This window comes from Siniperca chuatsi, linkage group LG17 (assembly GCF_020085105.1).
Source record: "Siniperca chuatsi isolate FFG_IHB_CAS linkage group LG17, ASM2008510v1, whole genome shotgun sequence".
In the NCBI taxonomy this organism is placed as follows: Eukaryota; Metazoa; Chordata; class Actinopteri; order Centrarchiformes; family Sinipercidae; genus Siniperca; species Siniperca chuatsi.
This window is the reverse complement of record NC_058058.1, coordinates 21,621,487-21,649,444: the sequence shown is the minus strand read 5'-3', so window position 1 is coordinate 21,649,444 and position 27,958 is coordinate 21,621,487. Positions and strand designations below refer to the sequence as shown.

Genomic DNA, 27,958 nt, shown 5'->3' with positions numbered 1-27,958 from the left:
TCTGTGTCTGTGTTAGCCCTGCGACGAGTTGGCCACTGTCCAGGGTGTACCCTGCCTAAGGCCCAAAGTCACTGGGATAGGCTCCAGTCACCCGCGACCCCTAACGGGACCAAGCGGTAGAAAATGGATGGATGGATGGATATTAAAATTGATAACCAAGCCCTACATTTCAGTTTAATCTGGTTCTTAGTCTACTCTCAGGCCAAAGGAACCTCCATTACATGAAATTAACCGGAACTATACTTTAATCCCCCTAACAAACCCTAGTAACTGGGACTCGTCACATCCATCTTCAGGCCACATGATGAACGTACTTGATCTTTCTCACTGGTGATGGTGTCGTATGTGCGTCTGGCCTCCACTCCTCTGCATTCAAAAGAAACAGATGGATAGAGTCAGTACACAGTCATGGCTTCAGGTGTGAGCTGCCAACAAATTAGCAGTATTTGACCCATTTAGCAGGAGCACTTTAGACACCTTTTCTCAAGTCTCTCTCTCCATCTTCTAACAGGGCTTAACTTCTTTAGCAGCTGTTGTGCTCACTTTAGAGGTGTTTTGTTGACAGAAATTGCAATTTAAACAGACAATATGCAGGTAACTTTTAATCTGATTTAAATAATGCTGACCCTGTCATTTTACTGATTTATTTCACTGATTAGCATTAATAGGAGTAAACCAACAGAGTAAGACAGAAGAGATGGTTTGTTTTTTCACTATCCTTTATATTTGAGGGAAAAATTATCAATATAATAATTATTTTATAGCATCAGAGCATAAAATGGCCATATTATACTTTATTATGCAGGACTTTTCTAGGCTTGTTGATAAGTAGTACTCCAAATTTTGTTCACTTACCAGGCTGCGGAAATTTCTTTTAAAATACACTTTTGAGTCGTTTTTATTTTATAAATCATTTAGTTGAAAACCATAAATTATGATTTGAGAACAAACCTGTCATAAGTGTTTGTAATCACAATATACATTTTATTTATAATATTCAACCAAATTCTACATACTTAAATCTACACAGGAGGCATTTCAGCCGTGTTTTTCAGTTGTCTGTCTCATGTGTTTAATCAATCCAGCTGTCTACACAGGTCGCACTCTAGTCTCGTACATGATTGCTTTATTGGAACAAAGACTCCCCACCCACCACCACCTCCAACTACTGTCTTCATCAGCCACTCAACGCCATTACGGTGGGGGGACACAGGACGCGGAAGCGCTGCGATGCGCCGCGAAGTGCCCATGTCAACCAAATGGTGTGCCTGTTTGTGTGTGTGTGTGTGCCCCTCCCCGAAGATCATCACAAAAGACCATCCTTTTAACTTGTTGCAGAAGAAGCAACGCCCCGCAGAAACACATACAAAGCTTTAAGTTATAAATTCATGAGGTTATTATAAAGATCAGCTCTTTATTGTGATTAGAAAAGAGCAGAGGAGCAGAATCGCTTGTTGTCCGACGCAGAGAAATGCGCTTATGGTCTGAACACCAGGAGAAATGACCTAGCGTGGCGCTTCGCAGCGCTTCCGCCTCCCGTGTGTCCCCCGCCTTAGAATGACTGACACCACTATACATTTTTGCTATAAAGGGTTGTATGCCTCACTTTCAAGCCCAAAGGACTGATATTAGTGAGTGCTATTCTTAATACATTTAGAATGGTAATATCCAGTATTAACTCAACCTATAAAAACAACCTTGAATAAAAGAACATTGAATAATTACTTAGCCCTTAAATGCAGGGGTGTTTTGCCAATTTGTACATCGCTCATATCTTAAGAGACTTTGCTTTAGTAATGGGTTATAATGCGTGACCCCATTCCTTGAAATGGCAAAGCAAACCACACTTTGGCATGTTTCTTCAATCACTTTCTGGTAGTCTAGTTTTCACCGTGACAGGTGGAGACTCCAGGAAGTCACTGTTCCTGACCAAAAAGTAGTCTACAGTGCATCACCCCCTGTAAAACCACAACTTGTCATTTTTATACTTCATTGTTTTGTACAAATTAAATAAATGAGATATAACATGTTAATTGGTGATCCCAATCTGTCTTTACTACTTTCTACAATACACTCACACAAAGATGGCACACACGACACATCAAATGGTAAACAGTATATACAGAATCAAAATCAGAACTACTTTATTGATCCTCTTTCGTTACAGCTGCTCACTATCATGAGATGCACACTTGAGAATAGAAGGAATAGAAGTACTAAGCAATTCAAAATATAATACACTATAATACAGGTAAGATAAATTAAGTACAAAGTTGATATAAGTATAAAAGCTAAAAAAAGTACCAAGTGGATTTAGAAGTTGATAAGTATGTACGGTATAATACAATGTTATAATATAAATAATAAGTTATGTAATAATAAGTAATAGTGCAATAATGAGTACTGTCAAGTTAAGTGTAGTTTATTAAGATGATTATGAGATGGTGGACATTGCACAGCAGTAATAGAAGTATGAATAAATATCAATAAATTAAACTGAAAACAGAGAATATTGCACAGCAGTATCAAACAGAGAATATTGCACAATATTGCAGTCATGTTAATGATCAATGTCCAGTTTAGTGACTTAGGGTCATATAGACTGACACGTAGAGGGAGGAGTTAAAGAGTTTGATGGCCACAGGCAGGAATGACTTCCTGTGGCGCTCTGTGGTGCATTTTGGGGGCATGAGTCTTTCGCTGAAGGTACTCCTTAGTTTGACCAGCACGTCATGGAGTAGGTGGGAGACACTGTCCAAGATGGCAAGTAGTTTGGCCAGCATTCTCCTCTCTGACACCACTGCCAGAGAGTCCAGCTCCACCCCCACAATGTCACTGGCCTTACGGATCAGTTTGTTGGGCCTGTTAGCGTCCGCTAACAGGCCTGCTGCCCCAGCATGCAGCAGCAACCTGCTGCCCCAGCATGCAACAGCATACAGGATAGCACTGGCCACCACAGACTCATAAAATATCCTCAGCATTGTCCGGCAGATGTTGTAGGACCTCCTCAGAAAATAGAGCTGGCTCTGGCCCGTCCTGTAAAGAGCTTGAGTGTTCTTAGCCCAGTCCAATTTATTGTCCATGTGTACACCCAGGTACTTGTAATCCTGTACAATGTCCACACTGACCCCCTGGATGGAAACCGGGGTCACTGGTGCCTTGGCCCTTCGTAGATCTACAACCAGCTCCTTAGACTTTGTTGCATTGAGCTGCAGATGGTTCTGCTCACACCATGAGACAAAGTTCCCCACCACAGCCCTGTACTCAGTCTCATCACCACAGCAGAGTCATCAGAAAACTTCTGAAGGTGAAGGACCGTGTGTGGTAGCTGAAATCCGTGGTGTAGATGTTGAAGAGGAATTGAGAGAGGACAGTCCCCTAAGGGGCCCCAGTGTTGCTGACCACGCTGTCCGACACACAGTGCTGCAGACGCACATGCTGTGGTCTGCCAGTCAGGTAGTCAACAATCCAGGACATGAGGGGGGCATCCACCTGCATCGCTGCCAGCTTCTCACCCAGCAGGCCGGATGCTGTTGAAAGCACTGGAGCCGCAGCTGTTCCAGCACCAGTCTCTCCAGGATCTTCATTATGTGGGAGGTCAGTGCCACCGGTCTGTAGTCCTTGGAGCCACTGGGATGTGACGTCTTCGGCACAGGAACGAGGCAAGATGTCTTCCACAGAACAGGGACCCTTTGAAGACTCTGGCTCAGGTTGAAGACATGTTGAAGGACTCCACACTTATACAGTAGTTAATTGCACAGCATCACCTGTAAAGCAAATACTACTGGAGCTGGTGGGGGTTAATTGTTTTTTCAAGGTCACACAGCAGTATTATAGCACCCACAGCAGTGACATCAGGTTGTAGGTCCAATTCATGGACTTAACACAATTTTTAATTTGCTGCTTTCGTCAGCCATCCAAATGCCAGTACATACCTACACTCCCTGAGCTGCCACTCCAAGACATCAAACCTGTGACCTTTGTGTAACTGGTCTGTAAGTTTGAGGGTGTGTCCGTGTGCTCATGAACAATGGCTATTCAAACTTAGCAGACAGCATAACGTCAGCAGTATGTCGCTGAATGAAACATTTGGAGCGTGAATGTCTAAGAATAGGCATATCCTGGTAAGATCTTGTGTCTGGTATTTGGGATTCAGCATGTGCACTTTAATATCCCCATGTCATTCAGGTTTAGCTATATCTGCTATTTGAGGATTAACACCTCCTGACAACAGCAAACATTGTGTTTCCTCATCTTTAGCAGATCACACACGGAATACTAATATGCTTTGTTCCAGTAGGAACTAGAGAATCTAGAGAATGGATTCTGTGAGGAGAAGATGTGATGTCCCACTGGCTTAGCCATATCTCTTTACACTTGTTCCTGTCACCTCCCAGAATTTCTGACTGCAAAAGAAAACTAATTTTCATCCTTTTCAGGGGAGGGCCTTGGATCACATGACTTAAGCAGTTAAAAATACTATTTAGTATGCTTTTCCACCAAATAAATAATGGAAAAATAATTAAATAATAATATTGTATATCACTAGTTGAAGGCTTTGTGTGCTGAGAGTGATATCTGCCATGAGTCAGTAGCTTGAGGGAGTTGAGAGATCTTTTTCTTTTTAAAAGCAGTGAATGTTACCTTTGTGCTGCTTCTGTGACTCAAAAGGACAGATAGCTTTGTTGGCCTCTGGATGGGTTTGTTAGATATAGCCAGAATAAAATCGTGTTTTCTCTCTGTCTCTCCAGCACTTAATATTGGCGTTTGTCAGGGAATATTAGAGTGGCTGAACACACAGGGTCATAGCTGACAGAGAATGTGCCTCTGTCTTCTTGTCTCTGTACTGGTTGCCAAAAGAGGCTCTGGACAATGTGTCTGAACAAACTGTCTGCTCTATTCTGTTCACAGGCGAGAGCCCAGCAAAAATAAATGAAAGAGGTCAGAAAAATAACCTTCAAAATCGTAAGTACTCTGTTTGTGTGTGGTGTTTTTCTTCCATCCTAAGAAAGAAAACCAGGTTGTCTGGATCAAAATAAGTTGTTGGTCCTTATTTAAAATGTTCTGACAATTAGCACTTAGTTTGGATTAGAAGAAGCCCAGTCTCAACAGAAAGTCCTCGCGAAATAGGCAGTGCTAAACTCTTGGTGACATAGGGCCTTGGCAAATTGGTGAACTACTATAGCTGGTGAGCTATTAGCTAATGCACTAGCAAGCCTGGAACATACTACTACTACCTTTCCTTTTTGTCTGTACTGGGATGTGAGGTCTCCCTTTGTCCTGACACTTTGTTGTCAGGAATGTACATTCATTCTGTTGATGAAGAGGGAAAAACAGCTATCCAAGCTCGCAAGCTTGTTTGCGCGGTTCAAATGGGACAATAACTTCAGACAGTTTATTCAAAAGATGTTTTGCATTATCGACTCCTGACTCAGGACTAAAAAAACATTCCCCTTTGCGTGTCAGAGTTCACTAAGATTGAACTTGACTTGAAAATCAGTGTGAATTTACTAGGTGGTCTCCAATTTCCTAGCCTCCACCAATTGTGTGCAGGGCCTTTAAAACTACCAAACTACCATACTTCATGTGCTATATTATTTCCTTAACTTGTAACACTGACCTTAACCCTTATACTCAAATCTAAGAATAGAAACTTTGTGGAGGATTGGACTGATGGTCAGATTTTTCATTAAGTACTGAGTGCAGATTTTTTATTTTAATTGACCCCTTTGACGACCCCCCGCACAGAACTTTGAGAGTTCTCTTTGCAGTGGCCTGGAGGGTGGAGACAGGAGGGAGACTCAGCCCTCCTGGACTTGACTGCTAAATTAAACTTTATAAGCTGGCAGTCAGCCAGTGTCGCTCTCTCATTATAAATTCCTGTGGAGACTTAAATTAATTCAGGTGACATTGCTCCACCAGCAAACAAATATCGCTTTATGTTTCATAAGCCAAACGACTTAACATCAGAAAAAAAAAGTAGTCCGTTTTTTGTTTTTTTTTTACACTAATTACTTCTTTGGCTTTGCAGCTGCTGCAGGCTCCTGTTTTGTTCAACATAATGAATGAAGTACCAGTGCCAATGATCTGCTGGGGACACATGGAGGATTTTAGTGTCTCACAGTTATAAGGACCACACAATTGTGGTTGGATGGATGGCTAGGTGGTCTTCTGTTTCTCGTTTAACAAAACTTACCAATGCAGGGCAAAGTGATAAGTTGTTTGTCCTTGAGTCAGAGTTGTATCTTTAATTCTTATTCAACTGTTCAAGTCAGCATATGATTCTGGCTCACTGGGTGAAACTTTGCTGGAAAGGTCAGGACCAGTTTGAAATTGCAGTCCATGACTATGAACTGCATCCAGTATGCAGTTTGACACATAACAAACAACTCCAGTGGTACCCTTGATGGTTCACAACCCAAGGAATCAATGAATAGACCTCGGCTCCATTCATTTTACCGTGGCTTTTGGCATGAAGCCAGCAGTATCTGGTTACTCTCCAACTCCCAGTGCCTGAATGTTTCTCTATTAACCGGACTTTATCTGAGTTGCATGTCTTAGACTTCACTTTTTTTTTATCAGCCTCCATGTGACTCAAAGGCAGTGTTCAAAAGCATCCAAATGTTAAACGCTGGTGTTTTCTCAGCTTCTCTCTTTAGAATAGTGCAAGACTGGAAAAGGAATGCAAAAGATGAAACACTTGACATCTATTCGCTCTCCGCCTGAATAGAGGAGTTCATCAAAAGGCACAAACAAGATTGTGAAAAGTTCTTTCTAGTTTCTCTGTGTGGGTGAGGGATAGAGAATTCTCTGTGTGAGAAGGCGTTAGGGTTTTGTTTTGTGAGGAGGAAAAAGACTCACTGGTCAATTCTGTGGGCTACAATAGTGAGGAGAGCTCTCCAAATTAACCATAGGGCTTCCTAATGCTGTGAGATTACCCCGTATTATCCCCTCTTGCAGGAAAAAAAAAACCACTGGTACAACACTGAGTAGACCACAAAATGAGAATGTACACACACGCACACACAGTCGCACACACACACACTGCAATTGCTAAAGCTATAATTCTTCATATGGGAGACAATAATAAAACATGGCTCTGTAATGCATCAAAGGAAATGATCACTGATGCACATCAATGTGACGTGACATGCATTACAATCAAACACACGTGCTACATGTCCGCGCACATGCAGTAGGAATGCTCGAGCGTGCACACACACACACATAAGTCGTCCACAGCTGCTAATGAGGAGCCAAAGGGGGCTCTCGCTCAGCAGCCAATTATTCTTTCCCTTCGGAGGAATAGTCTACGCATGTGTGTGTGTGTGGTTGCGTGTGTGTGCAGATGTTTAGAGCCACAGCCACTGTTTTTCTCTATGCCAATACGACAACAGTCTTATTTACATAATCTTTCAGCTCTAATTATGTCTATATATACTGCTTATGAAATGTTTCCCACTCTAATGCGAAAAACATGGAGCGTTGAACCTCACTTACCAGAGCTGTGTTGTGAGCAAAGTAAAAAAAAAAAATCTAAAAATGCCTGTTAGCTATGAAGACAGCTCTTTATTTCAGGCCCGGCCCCTTATTTTGCATCAGCGCTGTCATTGTTGTGTTATTCTCACAGTAGATCTGTCTATTTGATGACCACACAACTAGGTTGATCATAAATTATGAACAGTTTGGGGCGTAAATACGCAAACTAATTCAAAAGAGAGCCTGTTATTGCTACAAAAGGCTCAGCATTTCAGTCATGAATGTACGGTTTGCATCAGCTATTTGTCACTATTGTATCATACTGTAGTAATGTGTTGACTTGATACAGTAGCAGTAGATATTGTCCTATTCAGACAGGTGTGTGTTTGTGTGTGTGCTGTTTCCCCACCAATTCTCCAAACCTCTTAAAGGATAATCACACTACAAAAGGATTCCTTCTTTCTCCCCCTCTGTTGCATTTCTCATCCACTTAAGCTCATTTAGCCAAAGTGTTCCATGGTGAGAGCCGTCAATTTGACAGGTCTGAATGGGAATCTGTGTGAATGCAGCTGTCAGTGTATTAGTATGTGTGTGTAAGTTGTGGTGTAAAGGCTGTGTGATAAGTGTAATTGTGTCACTCTCTGCATGGCTGCCTGGTTAGAGGATGAGGTACTTGACATTAATGCTACCCACATATCTGAATTGCTTCCAGCTGAATCATTAGCATATTCAAAGGCCAATTTAGGCCTGACATAGAAACTCCACTTCAACAATGTCAGGGTACAGTAATGTTTCCACTGTGTGTGAGAGTTTAAACATGTACTTCTGATGTAAATGTATGTATATGTCTTTTGTGCGTGTGTGTGTGTGCATGTGTGTATTTTCTGGTGCATGTGTTTGTGTGAGCCCTCTAGGCTCCATGAGCTTGTCAATAAGAGTTAAAGGACTCCAGAAGAATAGATGATTCTCCAGGGTCGACAATGACCCTTTGAGCTGAAATGCAAATTGTGTTGCAGAGAGACTTCACAAGCTATTAGTCAACATGTGTGTGTTCGTGTTTGTGTGTACATCACAAACACGCACTTTGCCCAAATATGCGTGCGTGTGGTTGTGTTATTTTAAATGTGAGAGGCTCCGAGTGCACGCATGTGTGTAAAAGTGTGTGTTAAGACACTGATATTGCATCACCCTGAGCTATCCATGGCCAAACAGATCCCATCATGATGGAATTAGGAGACCAGATAAGCTTCATTCCCTTCAGGCTCACTGCATGCTGATGCTCCTTTCAGCCGGTCTGGATGGACTACAGCATCCACTTCATGCTTTGGACCTGCGTTTGTGGCTCCTGGTGTTTTTGGAGGTTTGTTTGGATGCAGCACCCCAGAATTGCTTCACTGTGAGCTATGTGCATGCCTCAGTGGTTTCAGGGACAACTGGCTTCATTGGATGATGGTGATACAGCATGTCAGCCAGGACTGAAATTGTTTGCTTATTCAGGAAAGATATAATGACTGTTAAATTCTGATGCTAAAAATAGTAGTTTAATAAGTAAATAACAAGTACACAAACAAAGAGAAGCTGCCTCTGCTTCAGCAAACAGGAAAACTGCAAGTGTGCATAACTACAGCAGGGTAGGTCAAAGCTGAACCAGGAAGTCAGTATATGAACTGTGATGGATGTTTACGGCGGACAGTTTGGTTTGTATTCTACCACTCGCCTTCGTTTTCGCTTCCAAATAAGTGTGACTAACCTGGGGGTTATTTTTAACCTGTATGATCATCAGACTGTTGTGCTTGTTGAACTATATGATCTATTTTTTGTGATGTGGCTTGTGGGTTTTTGACCATCAGTAGAGCTATGGAGCAATGTTGCTGTGAGTGGATCCTCATTTTGTTTAAATTGTGCACGTACATCTTTTTGATTCTGGTGATCAAAGGCTGATTTGTGGTAATGTACCAAGAAATGTAGCAAAGAAAAAGGTAGCGAAGTAGAAAACTGCTAGCAATGAAAACAATGCAAGATTTAAAAATATGCTAAAATCAGCTCAGCCTGGCAAATGTTTCGTGAAGAAGAAAATACATTCAATTCTTAGGAGACAAACGTAGATGCTACCAGTCATAAACTATGCTATAGTCTTAATTCTAACAAAATTAAGTTGGCAATGACAAATTGACAAAAGCTACATAGTCCAACAGTCAAGTTGAAGTACACTGACTTTTTAGCGTGACTAAAATGTATTTTTCTATTCTTAGGGTTGGCAAATTGGCACTGCACTGTTAAGAAATGCAGAAGCCAAGTGCTCACTTGCACTAAATTCAGGGAACCTTAGGGTACTCTTGAAGATGAAAAGACTGTTAACCAAGAGGTAAAGTTCTTCCTGCACTCTTGGACAGACTTAAGTTAAAATGTACTTAGTCTGGCATATTAATAGTTAAACTTTTTGCCTTAGAACTAATTCTAAAGTAGTGCAGCTTATTGTGTTATTTCAGAAATAAAGTCATCAATAAATAATATAACAGCATAGTGTATTTTTTTGGTTGAGCAGTAAGAAAATGTGTTCACTTGTGAATTTCCCTTCTGGTGTTTTGGATTTCTCCATACTGTCTTACTGATGAGACAGCTTTCACTTTCTGCAGACACTGGCAGAACCTAGAAGGAGATTATGACCTTTAGACTGTACTTTCTGGGGAAAAGCTATGGGGAAAAAATTACCCTGATATCCCTGTTGTCACTGAGATGTATAACCTGAATATAGGGACCAATTGTGTGGGACGTCAAGTATGTGACTGAGCTTTTCACCAAAATGAGGTTTATTTTATTGGGTTGCTATAAAGTACTAGAGTAGTGCGGTGTCTGCAACAAGAAAAGCAGGTCATATTCCTGGTAAAATATTCAAGCTTTTAGTGATGTATTTACACTATCTTGTGTCAGTATGGAGAGAAGAAGCTGTCACACTGATCGCCTTAAACAATCTTCCTTTGGCCACTGTCATGTCTCATTGCATACTGAAATGTTGCAGTCTGTGTGTTGCTGTGTGTGTGTCAGTGTGTGGTTTGCAGTTTTGCAAAAATAGATGAGCGGTCGAGCATCCCTCAAATGCGTTGTTGACCTTGTTAAGCTCTCTCCTCTGCTCTCTCTTTGACTCTGTCTCTGTCCTTTTGTCTCTCTCTGTTCCACCATGCTGATGCAAAGTGGAAATGACAGTTTCCACTGAGTGTTTTCCTCTAATGGACGTTGTTCTAAGAGTGTCCCTCGCCCAGAAGGTCTACAGATTTACACTGGTCAGCGCCGTCTGCCCTGCAATCCACGTTATATTTTTGGCTCCACCTTTAATCTGAGTCTGAATCTTTTATCTGGCCCTTGACTCCTGCTCAGTAGTTTCTTACAAAGTGCAGCTGTTAGCTCCTTTGTTTGGTTTGCTGTGCACACAGCTAGGGAGGTTGGGATTTCTGTTTAACAAGTGTTTATTTGTGCTCACTGAGGAGTCCAGCTAGGAAAACAGAAGGCAGTGCGCGGGTCTCCTGGGAGAAGCCGAGCTTGCCAGATACAAGAATCACAAATCAGTGATGGAAGGGGGAAATGTTGATGCTATAGATCTTTTCAGACCGTTGCTCCTGGCCAATGGACATCTGGAGTTTGCTTTGTCCTAGAGGATAAAGAATGTGTTTTTAAACTTTCCCTGTGAAAATAAGGTAATGTGTTGGCTGCCCATCTAAGAGATGCTGATTGTCTGTAAATGTATCTACCTTGTAAAGGAATCAAACATCACTTTGGGTGGTAACCACAGAGACCCTGCTGTGTTATTCCGCATATAGTGCTGTGATGCACCATTTCAGTGCTGTTTATTCAATCTATACAGCATCACAGATATGAGATAAGATTCAACTTAAAGGAATAATTTCACATTTAAATTTGGGAAACATGCTTACTCGCTGTCTTGCCAAGAGTTAGACAAGAAGATTGATACCGCTCTCATGTGTCTACATCAAGTATGAAGCTAGAGCCATTAGCTTAGCTTAGCATAAATGTAAAAACGACGGAAAGTTGTGGTTTTTTGGGGAGTTACGTACAGTAACTATTTCCTGGCTAACAGCAGCCCGGCGCTGTACTTCCTGAAGTCTTGTGTTCAACATGAGACTGCAAGATTCCCACTCAGACCTGTCGACAAGATAATAGAGCTTTGACAGAGCCAGGCTAGCAGTTTCCCCCTGCTTCCAGTTTTTATGCTAAGCTAAGCTAATAGGCTTCTGGCTCCAGCTTTATACTGAAGGTACAAGCAAGAGTGTGGTATCGATCTTCTCATCTAACTCTTGCCAAGAAAATGAATAAGCTCAATTCCCAAAATGTAGCTGGATATGTTTGATTTTTTTCTCTCAGCTCATCAAACTAGTAAAGCAGTGTAAATGTAGAACCACGTCCCTGAGCGTATTGAATAAGGTCACATTTGCCTTACAAGGAGCTTTTTTTCCAGAGACTGAAAGAGCTTAAAGTGTCCTTTTATTTTTTAAGAGATATTGCCTGATAAATCAGGTCATTGAAAGGATACTACTGTACATGCTTTTATCTCTAACAGGCTTGTTTACTGCAATGCTCTTCTGAAAGCTATTGATCAGTTACAGCTCATACAGAGCACTGCTGCACATGTTCTGCCAAAGACCAGAGAGCCTACATTACCCTACAATCTTTGCATTGGTTTCTTGTCTGTCACAAGTTCATTTTAAGATTCTTTCATTGTTTTTTAAATCATTGAATGCCTTAGCCCCATCTTACCTATTGGATCTAGCTAGGAGATATGTGCCTGCTAGGTTCCTTATGTCCTCTGGCTCGAGCCTTTTTATTATTTCTGAGGCTAGAACTAAAAGATATGGAGCAGGAGCTACGGAACAGTCTGCCTGAGGTTTGACAGGTCTGGAGACAACAAAATCTAAAGACATATCGTTTCAACATGGCTTCCTCATAAAGTGATTTTACCTCCCAATTATTTTTTCTTGTCTTTTCTTTAGTTTAAATGTATCCTACTTTATTGTATTTATCCTTGTGTTATTTTAAGTGTCAGGATTATTTAGGACTTTCTGTTGCATAAATTGTGCTATAGATTATATAAACAAGTTTATTATGTTGGGACCACTGGCACTCCACAGATAAATTCATTCATTTGTGTAATTTTAACTGAACATTCATTAGGAGACTGCATGCTCTTTTGTATTGTTCACAAGGAAAAGCATTTGAACTCAGCATTCCAAAATCCTGAAAGCATTGAACGCAGCCTTCCAGCAACTTCAAAGCAACTTCTTCCTTTATGGACTGGTAACGTAACCACCGAACATGTAACTGGGGATAACATAGCATGACAGATTACATGGCTAAGCACAGGACTGTGCTACTTTTGTGAATGTATATGTAGTAATTCGGGTCATTGAGTTTTATTGTTGTGATGTGTTAACACGTACACTTCAATTTGGCCTCTTTAACAAAGCCACACTCTTTTCAAACATAGCCTAACCTCCATTTTGACTTTCCTTTCTTTGTTCAACCATGCAGCCACTGCTCAGCCACCATTTTGAGTTAGATTATTTTGTTTGATATCTTTTAATAAATACTTGTGCATAATTATGCTGGTTTCTTTAATGTTGCACAAGAGTGAATAATTTGCCAACCTCTTCTATTTTGAACTCCAAATCCTTCAACCTACTAGCTGCTAGCTATTAATGGTAATTTTGGTTATAGTTATTAATTAAATTATTTATTGGAGTTCCAAAATGATAGTTTTAGTGTATTTTATGAGACTGAATCAATTGATTGGCTATCATGTATCTTCTTTAAGAAGAGTGGTGCCCCTGAGGACTTTATTAATTAAAGTTATTATTTATGATTATCTTTGATCATTTTGATATCCAAAATCTAACTGCACCAGTTAGATTGCACCTACACAGTGTGATGCCCCTTTAACCATTGTAAATCCCAAACATTATTATATTTTTTTTTAAAAATAAAAACATAAAATAACACCAGTCATATCATTAAAATGTCCTGCATACAAAAATATCCTAAACCTATAAAAAACATGCCTGCAGATTATGTCAGGAGAGAGATTCATTCCAAAATGTATGGATATTTAAACTCTTGAAAAGTGGCAATGAAAAAAAGGACGAGTAGTCACACACAATTATAGAAATATATAAAATCAGAATATGTGCGAAGTGTCACTCCCATAGAGGTGGCATGTCTATAACAGACACATTTACTATATTACTATAAGTAGCTATAGCAGCTTAGTCTACAGTACCTTCACTATGCACTGACATATTCTGACATTATTGGATGGTGGAGAAACAACAAGCAGAGTTTGGCTAGGATAAATTTCACTCTGTCATTGGGAAGCCTATGGGAATGTCACTTTTGCTCCATCAGTGGACAGCCAAAGTGAATTCCTTATATACACAGTGGACATTATGGATTACTTAATATGACATGTTGTCAGTGTCACAGAGGATTAGTGTTAGCTATGAATCCACCGATGAAGAAATGCAACAAAAGTTAGGCAGATTCTCAGACTATCACTTTGCTTCCAGGAGCAGCACTGCTAGACTGACCCACCAGGAGCCAACTGGTAGTATCTGTGCTCCAGTTTCCCAACAGTTTGCCAACAGAAAGTGAGTCATTGTGCTGCAGTGAGTTTCACTGTGGACTGTGTTACTGACGCCAACATGGAAGGAGTGCAGATGTGTGTGACTATGGGGCTCCAAACTTTTCTCAAAGATACACTAAAGAAAAACATTCCCAACTGAGAAAAGGCAGCACTATGTTTCAATATATACATACATTATGTAACAATACAATTTGCTGTGGGTTAACATGCTAAACATGGCTAGCATAGCTGGTAATGACAACTGCATAAAAAAGAGCCATTGTGTAGCTGTTTGACGTGATACGCTAATAACCAGGAAACCATGTCTGTCCAATTCATACTGGTACATGTAGATACTGCAGGACAGGCTCTCTGAGCCAGTTTCTCTCTCAATATAGATGGGACTGAGGTTTCTTATTTAGTTTAGTGGACTACATAGACCATCAGAAAAGCTGAACGTCCTCATAACAAGTGGGAAAAGGTTTCCATGGATGTAGTAAAGTAGCTCCAAAGATACTACAGTTGCTGGATCACAGACACTACGCTAAATTATTTAATGTGGTAATGAGGGCTGGAAATCATGAGGACACACTAGGCCAACCGAACACAGATAAACAGCATGAGCAAAGAGAAATGTTGATGCTCTCCAACGGGGATAGACAACCACATTAAACAGGACGGCTGCTAAACACTGCAGCCTCCAAAATTACCCCTGAACACACTGTCAACTGTCTTGAGCTTCACAATGCTGGCTTCAGGAAGTATCTATGGCAACTTCACTAAGTTGTATATGCTGGGCTGTGGAGCACACATCCTGGACACCTGAGCAACAGAAAAACTGGGGTAAGCATATTTTATGGGTCCCATAATTTCAACACAGCTAGATAAAGTAACTGTCTCAGAACCAAATTACATTGTTCTTTCCAGAAAGCTTACTAGGGAATAACTGTCACCTAAACTATATAATTCATTCTTTAAAGAAAGCAAGAAGGTTGCCTTCAACTCATCCTATCAGTATAACTACAGTACTTAACATAGGGCTGTATCTGTAATGTGGCAGACATCTACTGGTCTGGTCATTAGGTCTGATAATTGCCCTATATGGTCGTATAATAAAACAGCAATATGAGGCCATTGTGCAGGCCAAAGGATGCATATCCAATTCCCTCATATATTTCCCCATTTTCCAAGATGATAACTCAATATATATTGTGAAACAAATTCAGCAGTGGTTTCATGAACAGCAGGGGAAGTAAAACACCTTTCTATAGCCTCAATTACCTTAATTGGAAGACGATTTCCACAGCCTTCTACAGAGAAGTGAGGATGTTCCCTTTTCTCATAGTTTCAACTACATGCTGTTCAGTACAAGGAAATGATGATCTTGACTTTCAAGATATGAAAAGACCACCAATGCGGCACCATAACTAATGAGTCTATGAATCACAGAAACATCTAATTTGGTTCAGTGTACATTAGAACAATGGGCTGTTGCATTAAAAACATATTTGTTATGAATAGGGGTGTACGTGCATTACACCCAAACCGCTCAGTGCAGGACGTTCAGTTCGGTACACAAGGTTCTCTGGTTTTGGATGCCCTATGAAGCGTTCTGCTAGTGCTATGTTCTTATGTGAGTGCTCTGCTTAATGATGTATTCTTTGATATTGAAACAGTAGCCTTATGTTGTTGTTATATAGCCTTTCTGAGGCTATTACATGGTTAAATCAATTAATTTCATTTTCTGAAAAAAATTGAGAATCAGTCACTTAATCAGGCCTGTTATTGCATAATGCTCATTTTGTCCAAAACGACGGGTCTTATACCTGCATTACCCTTCAGTATTAGACTTATCTAAAGATACAACATAAAAATGCCCACATACTTGTTTGTGAGAAGAAGTCCTATCCATACTGTTGTCAGGCGTACCATAGCAGCTCTGTCACTCACTCTTAGAATGGGCTTTTGGGGGGTGACTACACACGTCACTAAGCATAATCGGTCCACGTACAGTTAGGGCTGGGCGGTATGGCTTATAAATACAATATCGATATTTTTAGGCTAATATGCCGCGATATACGATATATATCTCGATATACACATTTTCTCCGAATAACATACCGTAAATTCTCAAATACTACATATGATGATCTTGTAGAATATGATGAATTGCTATAGATTAAACTACCCAGCAGTATATAAAGCAGTTAAAATTAGCACAACCTTAAACATCTACAGCAGTAAATGCAACATACACATTAATGCAGCAGTAATATGAATCCAAAAACATCATATATAATAGTAAAACAATGACTGGGACCATTTTACTGCACACTGAGTAGGCTACGTAAATATTGCTATAATACTTACACACTTTTACCTTAGTAAGGTTTAGAATGCAGAACGTTTACATGTTGTGGAGTATTTTCAAAGTTGATATTAGTACTTTTGCTTAAGTAATGGACCTGAATACTTATTCCACCTCTGGTTAGCACACCCACAGTCTAACTGCACCTGTGTGTTACCGGCCGAGCCTTCTCCTTTAAGGAAGGTGGTCTTGTGGGTAACCTGAGTGTAGCTGGTTTGTTGTGGGAAGTGAGTCTTTCAGTGTGTGAGGGGGTAGTTATGTAACTTTAGTCTGCCATAAAGTGTGCAGATAAGCTCAGGTTGCAGTATAATAGTTACTGAAAGGCTGTGTGTTGTGTTTGCTGCCACAGAAAATAAATAAAAAGTCCCTGTTTTTTACTACAGCATCTTCTTGTACTCTTCACAACAGACTTGAAGCTAAGTAGTTACCAGCTATGAGTAAGGCTAATGTCAATTAAAGTAGCCTAAAACCAGTCAATCAGATGACTGGTCGCATTTTCTCTTTTTTTCGCTGTTAGCTTTTCACCATCTGTACAGCTGTGCTGTAAAGGGAAGAAGACCGTAACATTACATAACGCAAAACAGGGAGTTTTTATTTTCATTTTTCGGTCTCAGAGGCGCTCTCACTTTACCCGAAATACTCCGTCTGGTTTAAGCGAGGGGTGCAGTAAAACAGCTTTTATTTTATGCAAAATCACAGGAAGTCCTCTCTCCCACTAGCTTCACAGCAGAGCGTTCAGGCCCAGTCAAATCAATGCAGCTTAGCTGGCTTCCAGCGCCAGCCGCATGTGTAAATGTAGCGGCTCTGTGGATGAGAGGGGAGTTGACAGCTGGAAGTCTTGTCGTGTTTAATGTAGTTAATGTTCTGCTTGTTCAACAGTTGTTTGATAAATTGCTGATTAAATACATTCAGAAAGGATTTGAATTGCTGTTTTTATTCTCAAATCTTATCATTTTGGCGCTGATGATTTTCCTTTGCCGCTGGCTAAAACCTCTTGGGGTGGGCGCCAAAAAATTGCCCTATGCAGGAAAAACCCTGGCTTTCCTGCATGGAAAGGCTGAGGGAGAGCAGGGGAAGAGGGAGAGGACAGAGCAGAAGGGTTTCCTTCTATCTCATACAAATGACTATGTGTTAATACTCTACCCTGTAATAATTCTCTATCATAGACTTGAACTGAATTGATTTTCAAAAATATTCTTGTAAGTTACAGCAACAATGGACAAAGAGTGAAATGGAGGGAAACTGCATGCCAAGCTGTTGAACTGAACTTGGATCTCTTCTCTGTTATAGGGTTTGAGCCCTACTATAATGTTTACTACCGATGGATGGACCAGGGCTACAGAGAGCTACATAACTGTGTAAAACTAATAGAGTGCGTCTTGACCAGTGTTGGGCAACTTCCTTGTTATCATAAACAATTCCTGATAACATGTTACTTATTGAAAAAGTTACATTACTTTACTAATTACTCAACAGCAAAAGTTATTAGCTAAATTACTCACTATTACTTACGTTACAAGCGACTTCAAATCCTCCACACCCACATGTCACATCTTTTGTTTTTAACACATGTAATAATAGAAAATGGCACAGTATGGTTTAACAAGCAGCTAACCATCTGACCATCAACAGCTAGTTCGACATTAGCCCCGGTGACTGAACACAACTCCCCAGACGTCCCGTCATCACAGTAAAGCTGTGGGGTTCACACCCCCTCCAACTTTGAACTAAATCAGGTCATTCCTGAATGTAGGTTTACAAGTGGCCAGTGTTGGGCAGTAGTGGCGCTACTAGTTTAACTACATTTCTCACTAGTGTGTTAGCGTTGCTGTTTTCTGACTAACGTTACATCTCCCCAAGCATTTCGAGTAAACTTGAGCATTTCTGAAGCTCAGACGGTCTGAAATAAAATTGCTAAGGATCAGTAACTGACACCACCGTCATACACAGACGTGTATTTGTATTGCCGACAGAAGCACTACTGTATCACGGTGACATCACGTACCAATCCTTGGGGCTGATGCCTACGACGTCTCTGCTGCCGGGGAATGCAGACATGTGAGATTGAGTTTACACACACAACCATCACCAACCAAGCTAACCATCACTATTCAGTCAGTGCAGTCTTCAAACACCAGCCAGCAACTTGTCAACAGATAACCGCTAGCTAGCTACAATTTGTTCACTTTCTGCAACACAACACAAAAAACTGATATCAGCCCTACATCAAACTCCTGATAAGACAGAAAATCAAGGAGCGTTAATGGGGTAACTGTAATGTAAAACTGAATTTCAAATTGTGATTCCTTACAATACTTAGCCTTGAATGACAATATTGTAAAGCAAAAGTGTTAAATTGCATGTTCCATCCATCCATCCATTTTCTACCGCTTGGTCCCCGTTAGGGGTCGCGGTGACTGGAGCCTATCCCAGTGACTTCGGGCCTTAGGCAGGGCACACCCTGGACAGTGGCCAACCTCGTCGCAGGGCGAACACAGACACAGACAAGGACAGACAACCATTCACTCACACATTCATTCAATACGGGCAATTTAGAGTTATCAATTAACCTACACATGCATGTCTCTGGACGGTGGGAGGAAGCCGGAGAACCCGGAGAGAACCCACGGTAACACGGGGAGGACATGCAGACTCCACCCAGAGAGATTGTGTGATGTTGGTCCGGTCCGGGAATCGAACCCACGAACCCACGATCTCCTTATTGGGAGGCAGGAGCTGTAGCCGCTCTGCCACCGTGCACCCCTAAATTGCATGTTAAAAACCTTAAACTGTACTGCTGGCTTAAACAGTTGATTTAAGTTCATTGTACTGTAAACACACTGCACGTGTCTTAATAGCCGTTTTGCTTTTCATTTACTTTTTATTTGAGAGTATGCAGGTTGGAGTATTTCATTATAATGATGGAGCATTACTGACATAGTGACATTTGTTTACTTTTTTCTAATTGATCACATTCCAACGTCTCAGTGGCTTTCGTTTTACAGTGAAACACACCTCTAGTTATGACAGTACAAGTTGAACACAAAGGTAATGCTTTAATGTAGCACTCGTTAGCCCGCGACTATACTGGTGGTCACAACTACAACAGTGAGATGGATGCAATTTTTTGATGTTGTTTTCTTGTTGTTACAATGAAACGATGAAACTAATGGCTTCCTTACTGCAATGTTCTGTTGTGCTATAGACATTGTATTACTCAATCTCTTCTGTGTTTGATGTCGTTTCCTCGACAAAACCCCACTCACACCCTCCATCCCACACACTTCTGTCTGTCTCTCTTGCAAACTTTGTCGCTAGATGAACATGGACGCCACTACTAATATAACTTTTTGTATTGTACTTTTTCTCTACTCTGTAGCAGTCAGACTTCAGGTACGTCGATCTGTTCTTTGTTCCCCCACACTTACTGTCACATATTATATCTACCTGCTTCTCTGACTTTCTCATTTTTTGATGGAAACAGTTTTCTACCTCTTTTCTTCATTCGTTCCACCAATGAACACACACGTGCTTGTATTTACACACCTCTGGTAGCGGGCACACACACATACACAGCTCTTTTCCTGGCACTCAGTTGATGCAAGGTGTAAAACAAAAGATAATGGCGGCATTTCATAAATAATGCAAAAGAAGGGTCGGGTGCCTTTGTGTTTGTGTGTGTGGTATGTGTTGAGTGTGTGTGTGTCCATACCATGCAAGAGTGAGAGTGCCCTGTCAGCAGTAACGCTCCTCCTCCCCTGACATCAAAATGAGACCCCAAGATACAGGTTTAATCCCCTTTCCCCTCTCTCCTCCTTTCTTTCTTTCTTCCACACAAACATATGCACAACACATACTCACCTCAACACACATGCATTGCTCAGACACCCTCCATCAGGTTTTAATCTCAGCAGCAGTGCTCTTGCAGTGTGTTCCTCCTTCCCCACTGGCTGAGAGAGAGAAAAAATATAGGGGAGACAAATGACTCATTTTATGGTGCAGGAAAATGACTGCCTAAGAGATATTACAAGGTGTATGTATACATTTATTGTAGGAAGAGATGAGATTTAGAGCGCATTTGTCTGAGAGAATAACTAATAATAGGAGGGGAAGAGAAAGTGTGTATGCATGGCTGTTTTGCAAATGAGAGACTCTTGGCTACAAAACAGTTGTTCCGTGTCCGCGTGTACAGATGGCTTGACATACAGTGTACTGTATACGGTCTCACATGCCTCCAGGACACATTCTTGCTCGAATCGATCGAGAACAAGAGGAGGATGATGAAGAAGCAACACTGAAAATCTCTTGCAGCGTGCAGGATATTTGCTCCCTCTATGAGAAAAATGCACTTTAGCATCTTCTTGGTTCATTGGCTTGGCCCAGGAGGGAAGACATTACAGGTGTGATGCAGGACCTTTTTTCGATCACGTCTGTTCAAAGTCCAAAATTGTCCATACAAACCCCAAATGTTGGCCAAATGTGTTTTAGCAGGTGAAACCATAATGCCTGCAAGTCACACTGGCCAAAAACTTTTGAGAGTATTTCTAATTTTTTTTTAAATCCACGTTATGTGCCGGACTATTTCTAAGCTAAGCTAACCGGGTGCTTGCTGTAGCTTAACAGACAGATATGAGAGTGGTATTGATTTTCGTGTCTGGCTGCAAGAAAGCAAACAAGCGTATTTCCCAAAATGTCAAACTATTACTAAGTGTGTACACTAAGTGTTTTAGTGCTCCAACCATACTTTAATCTTAGATCCTAGCTTATTTACCATGGCCGTGATTTTTCCCTAACCTTGTAGAAAGTTAAGAGTTTTGCAGACTTGTCCAATATCAGCGTTCTTGTCTGGCAATAGAGTTGGGATGCAAACCATGTTCTCCAGTGCCGAAATCAGATGCTTTGTACACTCCACCATCCACACCAAACTCCTCCCTGCACAGTTTCACCGCGCTATAACCTTGTCCTGCTATTTCTGCTTTTGCTTCAGAGAGGAAGGACGGCCATTATTATTCGCATCGCAAATGCTGTTGTTTTTGTGGTGAGGGAAGTCTCACTATTTGAATGCAATCTTTATATTTTATCACATTTGTGGGAGTCTCACTCCATATTTGGAATTCAAGAATGTGTTTCCTGTGTCAGCGTAATCCCGGCTTTCTCCAGCAGATTAGTGGGTCAGAGTTAACCTTTGTTCCATTTTGACCACATTATTTGAGGATTTTACATAATACCAAGCTGCTAACCACATCATCACTCTCGTAGACAGTTTACAGTCTGTCAACAATCAGTTCAATAATTATTTATTACCTGCGTTAGACCTGTGACATTACATCCTTTTTCATTGCAGAGTTTGGGCCAAATTCATTGAACTAAGGGCCAATGTGACGATGCCTTTGATTTGTTGTCAAATTTACATTCTCACTCATGGAAGCATTTTGATGAGTTGTAGATAGGCTCCCAATTTTCTCTCTGTTTCATTGATTTTACACAGCAGTTATAACTCCTGCAAACTGAAAAAAAAAGATTAGTAAACAAACAAAAAAGTACCAATCTTTAGCCGTTTCCATTAAATTTGTTTAAGACACTGTGATCATATTGATTTCCTCAAAGGACAATATGATCATATCTGACATTCATGCATAAAGGCTTAATGTTACTGCAGCAGTGGTGGCTGTCACTGGATATCATGTTGCTTCCTCAATATTTTGATGTACTTCTCCATAATACACATCAGTTCCTGTTGTGTGAGCATACAAAACCGCTTTAAATGCCACATTTTGCTCTGCGGTTACCTGATGATTAATTTGACTCAGAAACCACATTATCCTGCCTCAGCAGAAACAGAAAGCAGCTCAAATGAACAGGTCCTGACCTCCTAATCTTCCAGTCGTGGAAAAAGAATTCGCTACAAGGTTCCTTTTGAATTCATTTATCTCCATGACTCTTTCTTTTGCAGAACTAAATGAGAAAAAAAAGGCTGTGAAGAAATATATCTCTGAGCAAAGAATAGCCTTTTGAAAAGTTTATTTCCATCAGCAGGCGAGTTGGTGGTGGTTTCATGTTTGTCTGTTCTTAGTACATACTGGACTCTGCTTGTACAAACAACAGTGTGGTTTGAACTGCTCGTTAGATGGATGTCATGGTTTGTACATCTGAATGACAGGAAGGCTGCTTATCATGTTCCTCATCGTCAGGTTACTGACATCTGTCACCTTCAATCTTTCATCTTCCCTCTCCCCGCCTCTGCCCCCCTAACACACATCTATACACACTCACACACATACACACACTGTTCTGCTAGCGCAGAGTCCCCAGTTCGAAAGCATCTCTGCCACTTATCTCTCTCATCACTCAAACTGTTCGCAGTAGCACTCCTCCTTCCTCTGCAGCGCGGGGGAATGAAAAGAACAAGACGGGCAAAAAGGGAAAGGGAAGACAGAGGGGACAATTAATTCATTTGGGGGGGCTCATATGTTCTGAAAGGTGCTGCTTTGGCAGCAAAAACTTTCCCCTGACACGTGTCCAATTGATACTTTGAAATGGCTGCCCACTCAGCAGAAGTGATGGGACAATTCCCCTCGTCTGCAGATTGGGAGATGAGAGTGTGATGTTAAGAGAGAGAAGAGAGAGCGGCGGAAATGCTGCAGCCGGCTGAAAACTCAAGTTATCACCTGCAGCCGTTGTCTGGGTTGTTTTATCGATTTTCATCTACTTCCCCCTCATCATCGTCAATGTCGCCCACGCTGCCAGCCCCACCACCATCACCATCATCATTATTTACACAAGTGCCACTCATCATCATCATCATTATCTTCTCCATCATCTTCACTTGTAGTGATTTAATGTTCTGTGATTACTATCATAATCGAGGTCAGTTGACAACATTGAGTGATTGCTAGAAATTGGAAACTGAGGTTACTGCATGTTTCAGATCCTGATGTTAAACATTCTTGAAACCAGGGCTGTGTAAGGCCCTGAATGATGGACATATGTGTGCACGAACCACAGTAGAATACACATAAAGAAGAAAAAATTAAATAAATATGGTAGAGAATCATATGCTAGCGTGTTAGACATTCCTCTGCACCACCGTGTTCTATGCATCAAAGAACAACTACAGTACTAAAATGCTAAAAATGCTAAAATGTGTTTCCATTATTTATTATCTGCCTTATTGTGTTATTACTCTAGCAGAGAGGATACGTTCAGTTAGTTATTTGGATATGCTTTCATAACAATAAAGCCTGTGAATATTTTGAGATGTAATTTTAGGGGCAAAATGGAAAATTTGCAGTAATAATCCTCTTGACAAATATTTTGCACCTCCAAATGATTTCACTGTTGAACTGTTAATTTGTCACCCATCTGTAGCCACTCTAGTTCAAGTTGTTTGGCACAGTTTCTTTACAGTGGTTTGAAGTCTTAGAAATAGTGATAAACATTACAGCAAAAGGAATGTTTGTTTCCAGCTTGCAAACACACACTGTGTGCACTGTATGCCCTCAAAAACAGCGTTAAGCACACCCAAAACAGCACTATGAACTTGTTAATCAAGATTATGCATGTCTTATGTGGACTACATGGTCTCAACTCATCACTTGCTGTCTTAGCTGTCTTAACCCTAACTTAGCGCTACTACCTGACCTGTAATATTTTAGTATGGCAGCACTATAGGAAAAGGCTGAAATATTGTAACTCAAACAAATGAGATGAACCACCACACACAGACTAAATTGCATAAAAGTCACGTTGCTTGCTTTTTTTTCATCTGCAAACTCAGCAATAGAAGCAGTGTAATCAAGCATAAATGTAGCATACTTTTCAATGGATATGGTAAACCCACATATTCTGTCCTGAGGCACTAATGTGTGCAAAGATTTTATTATTTTAAACTTCAGTTTTCCTCTTTTCAGTCCCCAACTCATTTCTGTGCAACAGGTCATACTATTGCTGCTGACATTTTTAACAGGGTGACCCTAGCCAGGAAGTAATAGCAAGATGTATATATTTAAATGAATAATTGGATAGACGTTTTCATATGAGCTTATTAAGGTTACAGACTAGAATATAATTTTTTAACCCTGCTGAGTAAAACAAGATGAAGAGTCTACAGCTGCGGTAACTGTATTTAGGCACAGCAGTGCTTTGAGCTAAACATCAGCATGCTAACATGCTCACAATGATAATGATAAAATGCTGATGTTTAGCAGGTATGTTTAGCATGTTCACCTTCTTAGTTGTTAGCACACTAACATCTGCTATTTAGCACTAAACACAAAGTACAGCTGAGGCTGATGGGAATGTCGTCAGTTTCGTAAGTATTAATTCCCAAATACAAAGTATTGGACAAACTGAAATTTTGACCCAATACTGGCACTAGAGACATTTCACCCAACACAAATGTCAACCTCATGGTGGCGCTAGAGGAAAAATTAAGAGATCATTATGTTCATAATTCATTATGATACATCCTTGAATGTCTGTACAAAATGTTTTAGTCTGGACCAAAGTGGAGGACTGATTGACAAACCGTCCGACCGACGTGGTGATCCATAGAGCCATAGTTAGTTATTAGAACAGCTCTGGCTGAAGCCACCAAACAACTAGCAACTAGAAGCACAACTACAGCAAAGTGGCAGCCTGCCATCTTCTGTGACAGTGAGTTTGCAACTCACCAAGCATTTAATAAAAACAATAAGAACACCTAGACAGGTACAAGGAGAGGATCATCGGGGTGTTTTAAACCATGATTGTCCACGTGTGAAATACTGTGTGGCAATATGCTCACCTCCTCTTTAGATAAAATTGAATCACACTTTCATGCCCCAGACTGTAGCCTCACTTCTCACGGGAGAGGGAAATGTGCTGACTTTCATTTACTCACACACACCCACCCAGACAAACACACACACACACAAATAAATACAGTGAACTCAATAAGAAGATTACGATGGCTCATTTTCCGCCTCAACTCAAGGGGAAGATTACTAGATTCCCATAGCAAATTAGCTCAAATGAATGGTTCATCATCAGTGTGAAACATGGTGGTAGAGGGATGTGATCATTATGGCCGCTCTTGGTTGGCTTGATTAATCATGTAATCACTCAGACAAGCGCGAATTGCACTACATACCAAAGTGGCGTGGAGAACAATCTGTGATCTGAATGTAGTTTTCTAACCTGCTTCCAGCCCGGAGATACATTTTTAATGATTTGTTTGTTTCTAACTGTAAATAGCAAACGAGATGCTTTAGCTAAAAAAACCCCTGCAGACATGTTTTTCCATCCCTGCATGGCTGTCAACTGTCTTCATCCGCGTCTTCCTGTCTCCCTTTCTCTCTGTCTCATCTCTCCCAGGTGTTTATTTACAACACAAAGACGGTGCTTTAATGATGCCTCAGGGTTGTCAATATAATCAGAGAGCAATCCTCTTCATCTACACGAGCTGTCAGAAAACAAAGGCCTACAAGTTACAGTTACAGCGCCAGCAACATGAACTGGCACCCACGCCAAAGCTTTCTTTCCACCGCATTATCGGGACAAAGATACGAACAAAAGCTCTGTCAACACAGTCTGACATTGTCTTTGGATAGATCCCTCTGTGTGCAGTGTGTTTACGTCTGCTAACAGCCTTCTCTTTTTCTAAAAGCCTCTCCGAAGCAGCCCTAATGATGGCTGCTGATGACAGATTTCGGTGCATTGTGCGAAGCGGCTCGGAAAGATCAGCCGACTTTGGAGTAAAAATAGATACTTGATCCTTGATGCTATTTTGGGTTTTTTGTTGTGAATAATTAAAGCTTGACGCTCTGACAGTGTGTGCGCACATGCATGGTGTACATCTGTGTGTGTGTGTGTGTGTGTGTAATTACTGGCATTTGTATAGTGGAGCATCTCTCATTACAGTGAAGAGGCTTGCGGAGAGGGCAAGGTCAAGGCTCAGTTTATCATCGTTTGCTAGTCAGGGCACAGTGTGCTAGCAGGCGCTGTAGCGGAAGTGTAGCCACTCGGAATATAAAAATCTCTATGCCTCCTATGAGAGATAAAAACAAGATTTCACACTCCATCATGAGAGACTAACAGATACTTTGAGATTTATTTATTCACTTTTAATTACTGCAATTTGAATTCTCCTCACTTTTTGTGTAAGGAAATAGAAATTAAAATGATATTCCAGCTGTTGTCCATTATTTTCCATTTTTCAAAAGGAGGATAAAACCTTTTTTTGGACATATTGGTGAACATAGCATCTAAGGTTCAGGCCTCTAGGGGGTGGGTGTCTCCCATGATAGTGTTTGACATTTGAGGGCTGGTGTTGCTAGGAGACACGCTATCACAATTTCCATGGTGCGCTACCTAATGGAGCATGTCATAGCCCTAGGCAGATTTTGGACCAATCAACAGTACAGTACCAAAATTTCACATCCCCTGGAAAACACTAACATAGGGGGTGCTATCATGGTAGAAAAACTTAAAGTACCCTTCCACTCAAAATATTTTTATACTTATGTTTATGTCCCCTAAAATGTCAGACCTTGACTTTGAAAGTTTGTCACTGGAGAGGTGTTTTCACATTCCTCTACTAAAGGGGGCAAAGAAACCTGAAACCTCCAGCACAGAGCGGACTTGTCAGTACAGAGCGAGAGTTTGCACTAAGTTAGCGTAGTGAAAGTTTTGACAGCAAACATGGTAGAGTGTGCAATTTCTGGATGTAAACCAGACCCTGGAGATTCCTTCCACTGTCTACTAACTTTATGTAATAACAACGTGAACACACTGTAACATCATAGCAGATATTATTATATGCTTTCACAACCACTAACCTGCCAGCCACTGCCAGTTACAAACTAACAAGCTAACAAACAACATAAACAAATAAAAGTTGCTAACTACACTTACCTGTCATGGTCCAACTGTGCCCCTCTCCTTCTCTGTTTGTTTGTCTGTCTGTCCCCTGTTTGTTCCCCTCCTGTGTGTGTATTCGTGTGTCTGTCCGGGCGTGGTTCTCTGCGACTGCTCTGCTGAAGACCCTACACACCTGTTCTGCTGCACTTCTCCAGCTCACCTGTTTTCCATCCACCAGTCAAGACCCTGCAGTGTATCTACTCGGCTCTTTACTCCAGTCTTTACCCGATCATCCGTTTGCCTCCGTGGTATAGCATCCCGGCCTCAGATCCTCTGTAATAGAGTTTTTCCTGTGTGTGTTTTTGATGTCTCGTCTAATTTTGGGATTTCTTGTGCTCAGGTTCACTGCTCGATTCAGCTCCTGGATCCTCATTACCTCGCCTGTTTCTACAAAAGATTTTCCACTCCGGGACCTGCTCTAGCCAGCTGTCTCTGCTCTACCTACCTGCTCCGCCGGACTCACAGCCAGTCCAGCTTCTTCGTTCTTCGGATAGGTCCATCTCGCCCGGTTAATCCATTCCTCCTGGTTGTTAAATAAACTGAGGTCTTTCCACTACATTAACTTCTGTTGAGTCTTGCTTTTC

The 27,958-nt window shown here is 41.0% G+C and overlaps 2 long non-coding RNA genes across 2 annotated transcripts; one reads left to right on the top strand and one right to left on the bottom strand.

The window, feature by feature from the left end:
- Positions 1–147: 147 nt before the first annotated feature.
- Positions 148–27,958, bottom strand: LOC122864213. The gene is made up of 3 exons (XR_006375168.1): positions 27,820–27,958; positions 20,337–20,425; positions 148–366 (listed from the first exon to the last, which is right to left on the bottom strand). It is a non-coding gene; the product is annotated as an uncharacterized LOC122864213 (long non-coding RNA).
- On the top strand, positions 3,655–27,930 carry LOC122864214. The gene is made up of 3 exons (XR_006375169.1): positions 3,655–4,965; positions 27,497–27,622; positions 27,715–27,930. It is a non-coding gene; the product is annotated as an uncharacterized LOC122864214 (long non-coding RNA).